The 12,158-nt window shown below is 31.9% G+C and overlaps 1 protein-coding gene across 3 annotated transcripts in view; it reads left to right on the forward strand.

The window, feature by feature from the left end:
* The first annotated feature begins 736 nt into the window (after positions 1–736).
* LOC115450429 (diuretic hormone 1-like) overlaps positions 737–12,158 on the forward strand; it is a 34,199-nt gene continuing 22,777 nt past the window's right edge. For all 3 annotated transcript variants that reach the window (XM_030178445.1, XM_030178446.2, XM_037444258.1), the window contains exon 1: positions 737–950. The gene's annotated coding sequence lies outside the window, so the exon portion shown is untranslated. The remainder of the gene's footprint in view (positions 951–12,158) is intronic.

Genomic DNA, 12,158 nt, shown 5'->3' on the forward strand with positions numbered 1-12,158 from the left:
AACGTTGTCAACTAGTTTGAGTTGCATTATGAGTGACAATATTGTCTTATTATTAAAACTTAGATTTACTAGCGACTTGGTAGTAAGAAAGTCTTTTTCTGGAGTGAAATCCCACTATCCAAAATTTTGTAATAAAAAGTTGTATGAAAATAAATCAACGACACTTATATTTGTTACAATATACTTAAGTATATAATCATTTTTTTGTATAACGCAAATTCTTTTAAAGAGTTTTGAGGACTCTACATATTATTATATGTAGATAGAGAAGGAGGAAACAACAACGTTGCTTTTAGTTTACCGTAGTTTGATATCATAAAACAATATTTAACGTTACAAGTTAGTACAAGGCATTACTATACTTTACTTTACCCTTTTCCTTACCTATACAAACACCGAAAAAAAATGCACAAGCGCCAATTGTAACTTTAATTAAGATTGATAAAAAGTAATTAAAATATGCGTTTACCTATTATTCTATCTTTAAGACTGTGTTAAATCTATGTTATGCGATAATGTTATTACGAATATCAGTTTTAGAAAAATTGGGCTTATGATTTAGATGTCAACGATAATTATAAAAATATATATATATATTATAAAAAAAATATTTGATATTTACGGGACGGTCATTCAGAGCGGCAGTTGAATGATTGCGGCGCATGCGTGCAGGCTCCACTTTCAGCAAGATATAAGCACGCCGCTCCGCTTCGTCGTCACACAACTTTGGCGCGCCCAAACGTTCCAACAGAGAACTTCACGATCTACAATACATGCAACTGACCGTATAATCAACAACTATCAAAATTTTATTTTATAACATCGAAACTCCAGTGAGTTGTGTCCAAGTTTTATTCAGTGTATTTTTATTGCTATAAATTTTCGCTGCATACTTTTCGTTAGTTGAGAAGTTTTCGCGTTACAAAACAAAACTCCGTGTTTCCACGTAGGTGAGTATCGTATTAATTCCTAATTTGTCACTATGGTTGATAATTCACAACGAGTTATGTATGTTCTATAGTAGAAAAACAAGCAACATGATTTATTTTGTTATACTAGTTATAAAAATCTATGAACTGTATTTTTAGATAAAAAAGGCAATTTTTTTGTTTGAATTTTATGTTTTAAAATGTTGTAACTATCTACTGCACATGTAATTTCAAATTAAACACCTTGCAGTTAGTTTATAATTTGGAGTTTTATATTTTCATTGTTTCAAATCTAATACAATTTTTTTTACGAAATAACTGTGTCACTAGACCAAAATCAATATTTGTTGAGTCATTTGCAACGTTTAGAAATCAGATCTGCGTTTCCTTTTTTTTTTATATTTTACTTAATTTGTGAACATCGTTTTAGTCGTTTATATTTTTTTGTAATTTATTGGTAAGCACCGAATGCTGCCAAATGCCTGTTTTAACACATTCAATTATTAAAAAATATTTATATTTTAGTTCCAATATTTTTTGTCATTTAAGTTTGTTTGTTTGTTTGTTCCCTCTCAGTAGTAGAGGAGGCCCGTGCTCAGCAGTAGGCAAGTATATAATACAGGGCTGATATTATATTATATGTATATAAGTTTGTTCAGTTAAACTATTATTAAATTCAGATAATGATGTAATAGTAAGGAATGAATAAACCGTCAATTTGATTAGATTATTTCATCATGCAGGCATGCATTATCAGGTGCGATTCAATATTTACCATATTGTATTAAACGTTAGAGACTTAGATCATTAGATCCTATTTAATAATTCATTCTGAATTTAAATTTCATGAGACAAAATAATATAATATGTAATTATTAACTGAGCTTTAAGAATGCTTCGGCGCTGTAGAGATATAATTATTACAGTCGATTATTGCAAATAACGAACGCTATTGCGTTTAAATCTTATCTCTTTATCTTGTAACCACATAATTTTCTCGTTGTTACGTCGATGTGATTTTGGAAAAAATGGTACGGACAACATATAGAAAAATAGTAATAGTAATAGTAATAGCTGTTATTCACAAAAACACTATACCCAGTAAAAAAGAAATCTCACTTCTTAACAGTTGAAATTACGAAGTACTCTTGCTAGATTTTGTTCCCGGGTCTTGACCGGGGAACAAAATCTACCAAATTTACATATTAAGTTGACTTCCTAAATATATAATGGTACAAGGCCAAGTTGTTGAATTCCTGGTATTGGTTTATTAATACTTGTCCAACGTTTACAATAAACTTAAGTATCATAAATACAGTATAGTCAATGTTAATATGCTGTAGTAGTTTCACACAATACGTAAATAATGTGGGAAAATATTATTAATTTATCATAAATCCTCCAAGTGGAAACTTGAAACGAAAAATAAAATATGTATATATGAGTCAGAAAACAAAAACGAAAGATTACTTAAATATATTTATAATTCCTCGTTAATCATATTTCCGGATAACAAATTAAATGATATGTGACTGATTACTTCCATTGACATTGTTACGAAAGAGACATTTTGATAGGGACACATTTAGGTAACTTTCCTTGTTATATTCGTTATCAAACGTTTTGTAGGAATATAAAGGACCCAAGTAGAATTGGGTTAAATTCTCTGTAGATAACTTATATTTTTTGCCTATATTTTGATTCTAAAGACTGTTCCATGTGTAAATTTTGGACCTCGCATATAATTTTTATATACATAATTAACTACTCAAATACCGAAATCTGCACGTTCATAATATAAATTATTTATCTCGAATAACGCTTCCCCTAAGTAATATGATTAAGGGATTAGATTGAGATTTCCTACATCTGGATGATATTTGGGGGGACCCCAAATACCTTGAAAAAAAGTACGTCATGGAAAGTAATCGTACCTACGTGCTGATTAAATGACTTTTACAATTCATATGTTGCATATGAAACAGTTAATTCATACTTTTGTTGCTTTCTAAAACACCATAACTCTGCTTCTACCGTAGCTCATCGTATTTACTAATGGATTAACATTGCAAAAAATTTATAAAACAGATCATATATTTAACGTCGCCAAGGTTTAACAGTTCCATATCGTTTATTATATTTAAAAAATAGTCGGGTTTGTCAAAGTTTGAGTCAGAATAGCGACCGACGCGACGAGTGGATTTGGTCGAAACAATGGATCGACTTCTGACGAGTTTCGAATAATCACAATGCACGCCAAAGCGTTTCTGATCATTTTCTAATTGTTATCACTTAATTGTCCTTTCGCCTAATCCCGTAAACTTTCTTGTCAATAGAGATCTAGTTAATCATTTGCTAGAGCTGTGCGGCGAACGCAGACGGCTATAGATATCTAATGTTTTTATACGCGAGATGTAGATAACCAATTCCTCTATATAAAGTCCATGATCTGCAAACACTTTGACTGAACAAATTCACTATTATATTACTGAGGCCTGTTAAATTACTTATTTTAAATATACGTGTAATAAACTAATTTTATTTAATATCCTACACAATAATGATATACCTAATTGCTAAGAAGTTTAATTGACAGACGGAAGAAATCATACGAAACTACTCGCTTATTTTATAAATTGTTAGTGCTAAATTTATCAGTTTTGCACTTAGGATACTTCAAGCTTCTTGAAAATGTATTCTCGGCGGTAAGAAGCGACCACTTACACTCAAATGTACCATTTGCTTACTCATTCGCATGCTACATGAAATATAAAAATACTTTAAATACTTATATAAAACATTTTAAGTAAGTGTTTTCTTGCCTAGGATTCTTGCTTGGATCTAAGTAACAGCCAATTTGTTGGGATTATTTAAAATTTATTGACAGTGTTGTGTGTCTTAGAGAAAGGCGGTGGGATGTAGCATTATGTTGATGCGTTAGTGCTAAACTTTAATCTCGTCCGCTCACTAAAGTTTCTTACGACAGAACTGAAACATGATTAGCTTTTTAAGTATCAAAAGTTTAGTAAGATCTACAATTAGGTTGTAACAGTTGCTACTGAACACACTATTACTAAACAACTTTAGTCATAAGTAATATACATTATAATATATATTAATACAACTTTTCACAATGTAAAAAATGTTTCACTATAACATTTATGTTTCTAACATTCTTAGCATACGAGTATCTACAGTTGTTTTAAATAATGTAAACTTAAATCGCTGAATTATAATAACAGTGTTTTTTTTAAACCATGCATAGTACTTAAATGCGTACAGAAGTAGACTTCATTATTACGTAAGTTCTATTGGAAAAACATCGAGAAGTATTTCAGATATTATGACAATTGCAAATACATAAATTGTCTTATAATAGTGTACACAAATAGTATTTGGTGGTAATGCTTGTGCCTGGAGGCACTTTGATAAGTAAATTAATTTAGCGTCGGAGAGTAGGAATAGTTTGCCCTCAAACAATCAACAGTTATTGTAATATTTTGGTGTTGTCAGCCGTTGTGCTAAGGGCAAAATAGTTTCCGCATACATATAAACAAGTGATATATAAGGTTCCACTTCACGATATAAAGTATTGTCTCAGTAATTGGTTCGTGATTAAATCCAGGTCGTAAAGAGCGTGATGCATAAACGCAGCTGTTGCCCCTCGATATATCGCTCATAAATCTGTCATTTTAACATATTATCCTCTTACTACACTAGGTATACTTAATAAAATTCACACAAATCATTCCTACTACAACATGAGTTTGTACTTAAAATATATGATTACAGTACTCGGTAGTATATATCATACAATAGCTTGGAAAAAAAGGATAATCTGTTAGTCTTAGTTTCTTATACATTCGTCCATCGTTTGGAGACATTTATCACTTGTCAAATATTGTATTTTGTAAGTACTTACTTGTAACTATATACCGTTTACTTTGGTGGTCGTTCTCTGGCATACAAGATTGCTTTTTGTTTATATTAATGCCACTGGACAAACTTATTAATTTTAACAATCTCTCAAGATATATCATTTGAAAAAAACTATTTTCACCATAAATGGATGACAAACATACCAGCTCTGAAGGTATATTTTCGTATTTTTTTTGAATGCTGAAGCTAGCGTATAAAAAACTCTTGAAATAAGTTACAACTATTAAAGCTATATATATATACCTGTTTAGGTATATACAACAGGTATATGTATATATATATACCTGTTTAATATATAAATAATATAATATAATATATATATATATATATATATATATATATATATAAAACGATTAAATGTTTGTGTTAGGTAAGTATATTAAAGACATTTATTAGGTTACATTATTTCTGAAATATTGAGAACCTCCTTTTTTGGAAGTTCGTTAAAAATGGCGGTTCGCGGCTGGCAGTGCGATCACACGTACGAGCCGAGGTGAGTACAATTTCAAATTGGTTGGATCGCCGAAATTCTAACTCGAATGTTGGTCATCCGCTTATTGGAAGACTAAAACAGCAAGGCAAATTAGAGATGAGAGGAAATTTTTAAAATAAATGAATAACTCCGTGGACTGGAAAAAATACGCAAACCGTAAAAGTGAAGCCGCCGTTCAGCCAAGCCAGATTACTAATTATTTTATCATTACACGAAATGAATTAAGTTTTGGTCAATAACTGCCGTTGTTTCGGGGGATCATATTTAATGAATTGTTCGCACGAAGTACATATACAGTGCCAGAAATCTGTTTTGTCAGTTCGTCTTTTTTAAATGGCTGGTGTATATTATTTTTACGTTACATTTATAAATAACTACACACCAAATTATACTCCAGCGGTTTTCTACGGATGCCTACTGAGCTTGTGTAAGTCGGAAATACGCGGTGCTCCGGAACGACCACTGCCTGAAGGCCTTATAACATTACTACAACGAAGTTATTCTTAAAGGCTTGCTCGCAATTACTTAGACGCAGCTTGTCTACTTCACTAAAATATTATGTATAGTTTCAACTGATATCGGAATTAAGTAATTTCGTTAGTAGCTTCTCAAAGTGGTACCTAAATGTACCTATAATTACTAAAAAAAATATTTTAAGAAGTACTGCACAATCCACTCCGAATTAACTTTCCTGGATGAACTTTCTTCATTTCCTGCTCAAAATTAAAGCAAGGAAAAGATTATCTATTGCAAAACACAAAAGTTCATTAACTCACCTTTTGGATGTTATAATTATGTGATTTGGCACAACCGGATGTAATTACAGTTTTAATATTGAATGAAGGTTCGTTTGCTCACAAGAGAATGAATTAACTTATGGCGCTATTTTAATATTACTTACATACATAAAATTCTAGTTTCTAAATGACAGGAATTATTATTAACACGTGAATGACGATTCCATTAAATTTTTTGACCCAAATAATAGTCCATTGAAATATACAATTTTTACTATTCCAAACCTAGTAGGTTGAGCTAAAAATCATAATTTTATCGGGTTAGTCCTAGCAGTTTAGCTAGTTTTAGCAGGCTCCTAAGCCTGGCCATAAAACTGTGTAGGTATGCTAATGGTTATTACCTTGACTCCTTTTGATATAAGTATAGCAGTTTGCTTCGGTACAATAACTCAGTTGTATTGACTTCTTCTACTTTTTCGACGAAATTTTCTAAATAAGTTTTGGAAGGCCCTTGCTTAGGCGAAATTAAAAACATAGTCTAAATGTAAATATTTGTTTTATAAAAGTTTCAAATTGTTTATAAATATTAGCATAGATTGCGCACATTTTTGTTTCAGAATATTTTATCTTTAATTTCTTTACAATATTAAGTACAAGATACCAACATTCAAAGTAGGTAATGAACAAAAGAAAAATTTTGATGAATGTTTTAATTAAATGTTATCTTTTTATAAACTCGCCAGAACTTTTAAAAACAGAAGGGATGATACCTAAACTAAGTAATCAGTGTAATGTATAAAAAAATGTAAGCTAACTAATGCAAAATATGATGTAAAACAGATGAAGATATCAAGCTGATTGTTTTATTTGTAACAATAACCGACAATGAGATGTCAGGCGGTGGAGTGGGCGGATCTGGTGTAGGCATTTTTCTACTCCACTTCAATTCACATTTCAACAAATGTTTTATTGTCTGTTTGGTCTTCCGCTTCGGTGCATTTGGTATTTTGCTATATTTTCATAATAAATATAAATAAGTTTTATTTTATAACTTATTGTACCCTTCAGGACAAGTTATCAATCAAAGTGTATGTTAAATTGCAGATTATATATTTTAATTGAGTTATTAATTTTTAAGTGACAAATAAATTGATAGAGTTTTATAGTGAGCATATATTTATTTTAAAAATATTGATTTATATTCAACATAATTCATTGGCAAGGAAAGTTGAATATTGATCTTTGTAAATGCCATTTCGAAGCAAGATTCGTCGCACATCACAGAATCTTCATCTCTTTGTTAAATTTAAGTGGATTATGCGTTTCTGTTGGATACTTTTATCTTCCTTAAAAGGATTAGTAATGAAAATTGAAAGATTGCAAACATGTTTATTCTGGCTTCCGTTAATATATTATGATTTATGATATCTACACAGACTACGGTGTAATTTCATCGTTGTAATAGACACTTAAAAATAATTTCCATACTCGCATCGATAGACCAATAACTGGGTTTCCCAATATGTCTGTTAAATGTGGCCCCCACTTGTTGAGTCCCTAGCTACCAGAAATGGAAATCCACTCAAATCTAGGTCACCCAGGCACCCAAACAAGCTGAACTCTGGCCAATGTAAATCGTACACACTGTTTAAGCACAGAAGCCGTGTTTAACTTGTTATAATAATGATTTAATACGTAGTAGGTAACTATCATGTTTTGTTCTATGACTGATGGTTTTTACAAATCATTTATGCTGCATGAAAATACATACATACGTACTGTATAACTTTCTAGCAAACTCTTTTGTAAACCTCGTAATTCGGTAGCTTGGCTTTGCAGAATTGCTTTGTGTTATATAACAAGCAGAAATGTAAGCCTCTTTGTCGCCCTGTCATACTAAAGAGTACTGTATGATAGTAAATTAAATCCTCTTTCTTATTTATATGTTGGTAAAGATAGTATGAGTACATATAACGCTAAAACATAACATTATCCATTTCTGTCGCCGATACCCCCTGTCCATTACATATTTATTTAGACTGTAGAATCAAATTAAAATATTATCTCTTTTAGTTTTCTTTGCACCACAAATCTCCAAGGTTGGTGCCATTCGACGGTGCAGCTGCTACTGTTGCTTACTATGATCGTTTTTACAAGTAAAAGCTTTTCTTGGTAGTCACTCGCTGGGAAGTTCTTCAAGTGTTATAGTTGTTAAAAAGTTAGTTTCCATTAAAATGCTTTTTAAAAACTGCGTTGGTGACCAGAATGGCAAGTAAAGAGATTATAGATATGTCTGTACGTTATTTATATTCCCATTAACGAAGAGACGTCATTAAGAGCAGCTAGAAATAGATTTATATTTCGAAATGTTCTAGTTATTTTGAGCATAATTTCTAGAAAACGATAATTAGAATATAGGAAAAAGAATATATCGACATGTAACAAATGGTTTTTATATAATAAATACAGTATTAGCTTCTGTTTTATAAGAACAATATTGTAACAAAAGCATTACGTAGGTAGTAGAAAAATATAGCGATAGAACCAAGAGGTTTTCTTTAACGACTAATTCGATCGGCAATTCCTGTCAAACGCACAAGTACCCTTGCCATACTGACGGGCAATATCTAAAGGTATTGTAGGTTGGGGTCATCGCGACGCAGTATTTTACGTTGGCAAATTGAATTTTCGACGTGAGCCTATCATACACCCATAAAAAGTCACACCTGTAGAGATTGCGAAGAGCCTCACAAATTATGTGAATTGTGATACGGTGAATTCAGTTACAGACCAAACATTTAATGTTATTTATTATAACAGAAGGAAAAGTATCGTTTTCAATATGTACTGTGTCAAATAAAGTAAATTTTCTGAAGGCTCTTATGATTTGTTAAATATTAAATTCTTATAAAAACTACCCAAAAGATTTTGATCAAATTTGGCATGTATATAGTTTGCGATCCAGCGAAGGACATTGAGAATTTATCCTGGGAATTAATTTATTTTTAATTTATATAGCGGGACTTTTATTTTAGAAAAACTCTCGACGCGGGCGAAACCACGAGCAAAAGCTACTTATGATATGAAGTAGGTAATAAATGAATATACGATGATTTGCGATCTACGGCAAAAGCAAATAATTCTACGAACTACTTCAAACTTTAAATTATTTTTATGTATTTATATGTCAAAGGAAAAGCATAGATAATAATATGCATGGGGGCTGAGGAATAATTTCTAATGAAGTTTTGTGTTTTACTTCATAATATAATTGCATTGTTATTGTTCTTAGAAATTATACAAGGCAACTAAACATAAAGGAGTGGTTACTTACCTTAACTTTCTAAATTTATTAAATACAACCAAAATGAATGATACCAAAATGCGTAATAAGGTTACTCGACAAGTACAGTTAAATTAATTGAAGTACAACGTTGTTGGATTCTAACAATAACATCAAAGCTGTAAAACGTGTTACTTAATCACAGGTTACCGAGAACAATTTGTCAGTTAAATTGCCAAGTAGTCATTACATCCCTCATTAATTTTTCCGTCGACAGCTTCTACAAGTGGCGAGCGTAGACGGTTTAAAGATAATTCTTCTAAACGCTGTAAAGCAACTCGGGAGCGGCTTAAGGGATCAGCTTCTTTCAATCGTTTGATAAATGTATTTGTCTGCTATGAATGCTGATAGTAACTTCCATTCAGAGAGACATTTTTGGTGATTAATTGACAAAACTATCCGAGGATTTAAACACCAACGTATAAACTCTGATCAGAATGATACATTGTTTTGGTTAGAAATTATTTTTTTTGTTTTGTGTATCCAATAAAATGTTCTAAATTCTAAACCTTTCGCACCAATACGAGAGGCATTCATGTGAAATTTCAGTTAAGAAACTTTTAATGCGGGTCCTGACCGACTCCCTCATTTACGATTAGTAACTTTACTATAGCGATGTATAATAGTTTATACTTAGTCTGGCCATAAATACTGTTACACTTAATTATAAAAAAATATTACATTTGAATTTCGAATCTGTCATTTTTATACGATTGTTCATTGTGTTTTCTCATTTTGGCGCCAATACATTGTAAAATATTTTGCGATATTAAAATGGTGTGGGGTGATAAAGAGAACCGAATCGCTGTGATAGCATTACACAAAGTAGGTATGGAGCCAAATGCAATTTTTAAAACTCTCCATACACTTGGTATTAGTAAAATGTTTGTGTACCGGGCTATTAATAGGTACAATGAGACCTCCTCTGTTTGTGACAGAAAAAGATCTGGCCGTCCACGTAGTGTTCGTACGAAAAAGGTGGTCAAAGCAGTAAGGGAAAGAATTCGAAGAAATCCTGTCCGAAAGCAAAAGATTTTATCTCGGGAAATGAAGATAGCACCTAGAACCATGTCGCGTATTTTAAAAGATGACTTAGGACTTGCAGCCTATAAGAGACGCACTGGCCATTTCTTAACTGATAATTTAAAGAAGAATAGGGTGGTAAAATCGAAACAACTACTGAAGCGGTACGCAAAGGGAGGTCACAGAAAAATTTTGTTTACGGATGAGAAAATTTTTACAATTGAGCAACATTTTAACAAACAAAATGACCGTATTTATGCTCAAAGCTCTAAGGAAGCTTCCCAATTAGTCGACAGAGTGCAACGTGGACATTATCCGACTTCAGTGATGGTTTGGTGGGGTGTTAGCTATGAAGGAGTGACTGAGCCATATTTTTGTGAAAAAGGTATCAAAACATCGGCACAAGTGTATCAAGATACCATTCTTGAGAAGGTAGTTAAGCCCCTTAACATCACCATGTTCAATAACCAAGTATGGTCCTTCCAGCAAGACTCGGCGCCGGGTCATAAAGCTCGGTCCACGCAGTCTTGGTTGGAATCGAACGTTTCGGACTTCATCAGAGCTGAAGACTGGCCGTCGTCTAGTCCCGATCTTAATCCGCTGGATTATGATTTGTGGTCAGTTTTAGAGAGTACAGCTTGCTCTAAACGCCATGATAATTTGGAGTCCCTAAAACAATCTATACGATTGGCAGTGAAGAATTTTCCCATGGAAAGAGTGCGTGCTTCTATTGATAACTGGCCTCATCGTTTAAAAGGACTGTATTGCAGCCAATGGAGACCACTTCGAATAAGCTTTTTATATTTTTAATTGTTTTATATTTATGTATTAAACTGACACACTGTAAAAGTAATAAATGTTATTTGCAGTTAACAATTTTCTTTTTTCTTTATTACAATATTTATGGCAAGACTAGGTATTGAATTTTATTTTCGCTCGTCATTTGTAAAATATCTACTTTAACTGTAGTCACGCATTGAGTATAAATTGTTATATACTTTATTGATAAAGACTTGACAATAAGAAAATAAAATTTAACTTAGACGTTATTGAAGCTAAAACAAAAATGTCAAGAGCAATATTTTACTACAACGCGTAACTAGGTACGTGGGTTAATCGTGCTTACAAGTCACGGGGCCTTACAAATGGTTCGCGGGGAAGAATAAACAGGATCATGTATATATAAATGTTTCGTTTATCGCGGATATTTGGAGATAAAGCTAAAGTCGGACGGGTTTTTGATCCGGTATCCCAGTGGAACAAACCCTTACTACGTCAGTCAGTAAAAATCTATTATTGAAGTCGTATGCAAATTTTTCAAATATCTATTCGATCGCATTGTTCGCAAACTTTTATTTGTTTTGTTCCAAAATTCACTTAAGCCCACGAAAACTATGTATGTTACAGGATGTAACTTGTGAAACAGTTCATGTTTTCATTTATAAGTCTACTCATTACCGATGACCGATAGCGGCATATTATTATTATCTTTTTCATTTACAATAATGTTAATGAGCTTTAAATATTGATTCAAATAATTATCTAATACTTTATACATGTCACATAGGATCAATAGGTATATGTGCTCAAATATATATTTCAGTATTAAGATATTATTTCCGGCCTAAAAACAGCGCAACAAGTTGATATTTAATGATACAGAATGGAAATGTTTGTTAAAATGTAAAAATTAT

The sequence above is a fragment of the Manduca sexta genome, chromosome 28 (assembly GCF_014839805.1).
Source record: "Manduca sexta isolate Smith_Timp_Sample1 chromosome 28, JHU_Msex_v1.0, whole genome shotgun sequence".
Classification (NCBI taxonomy): domain Eukaryota; kingdom Metazoa; phylum Arthropoda; class Insecta; order Lepidoptera; family Sphingidae; genus Manduca; species Manduca sexta.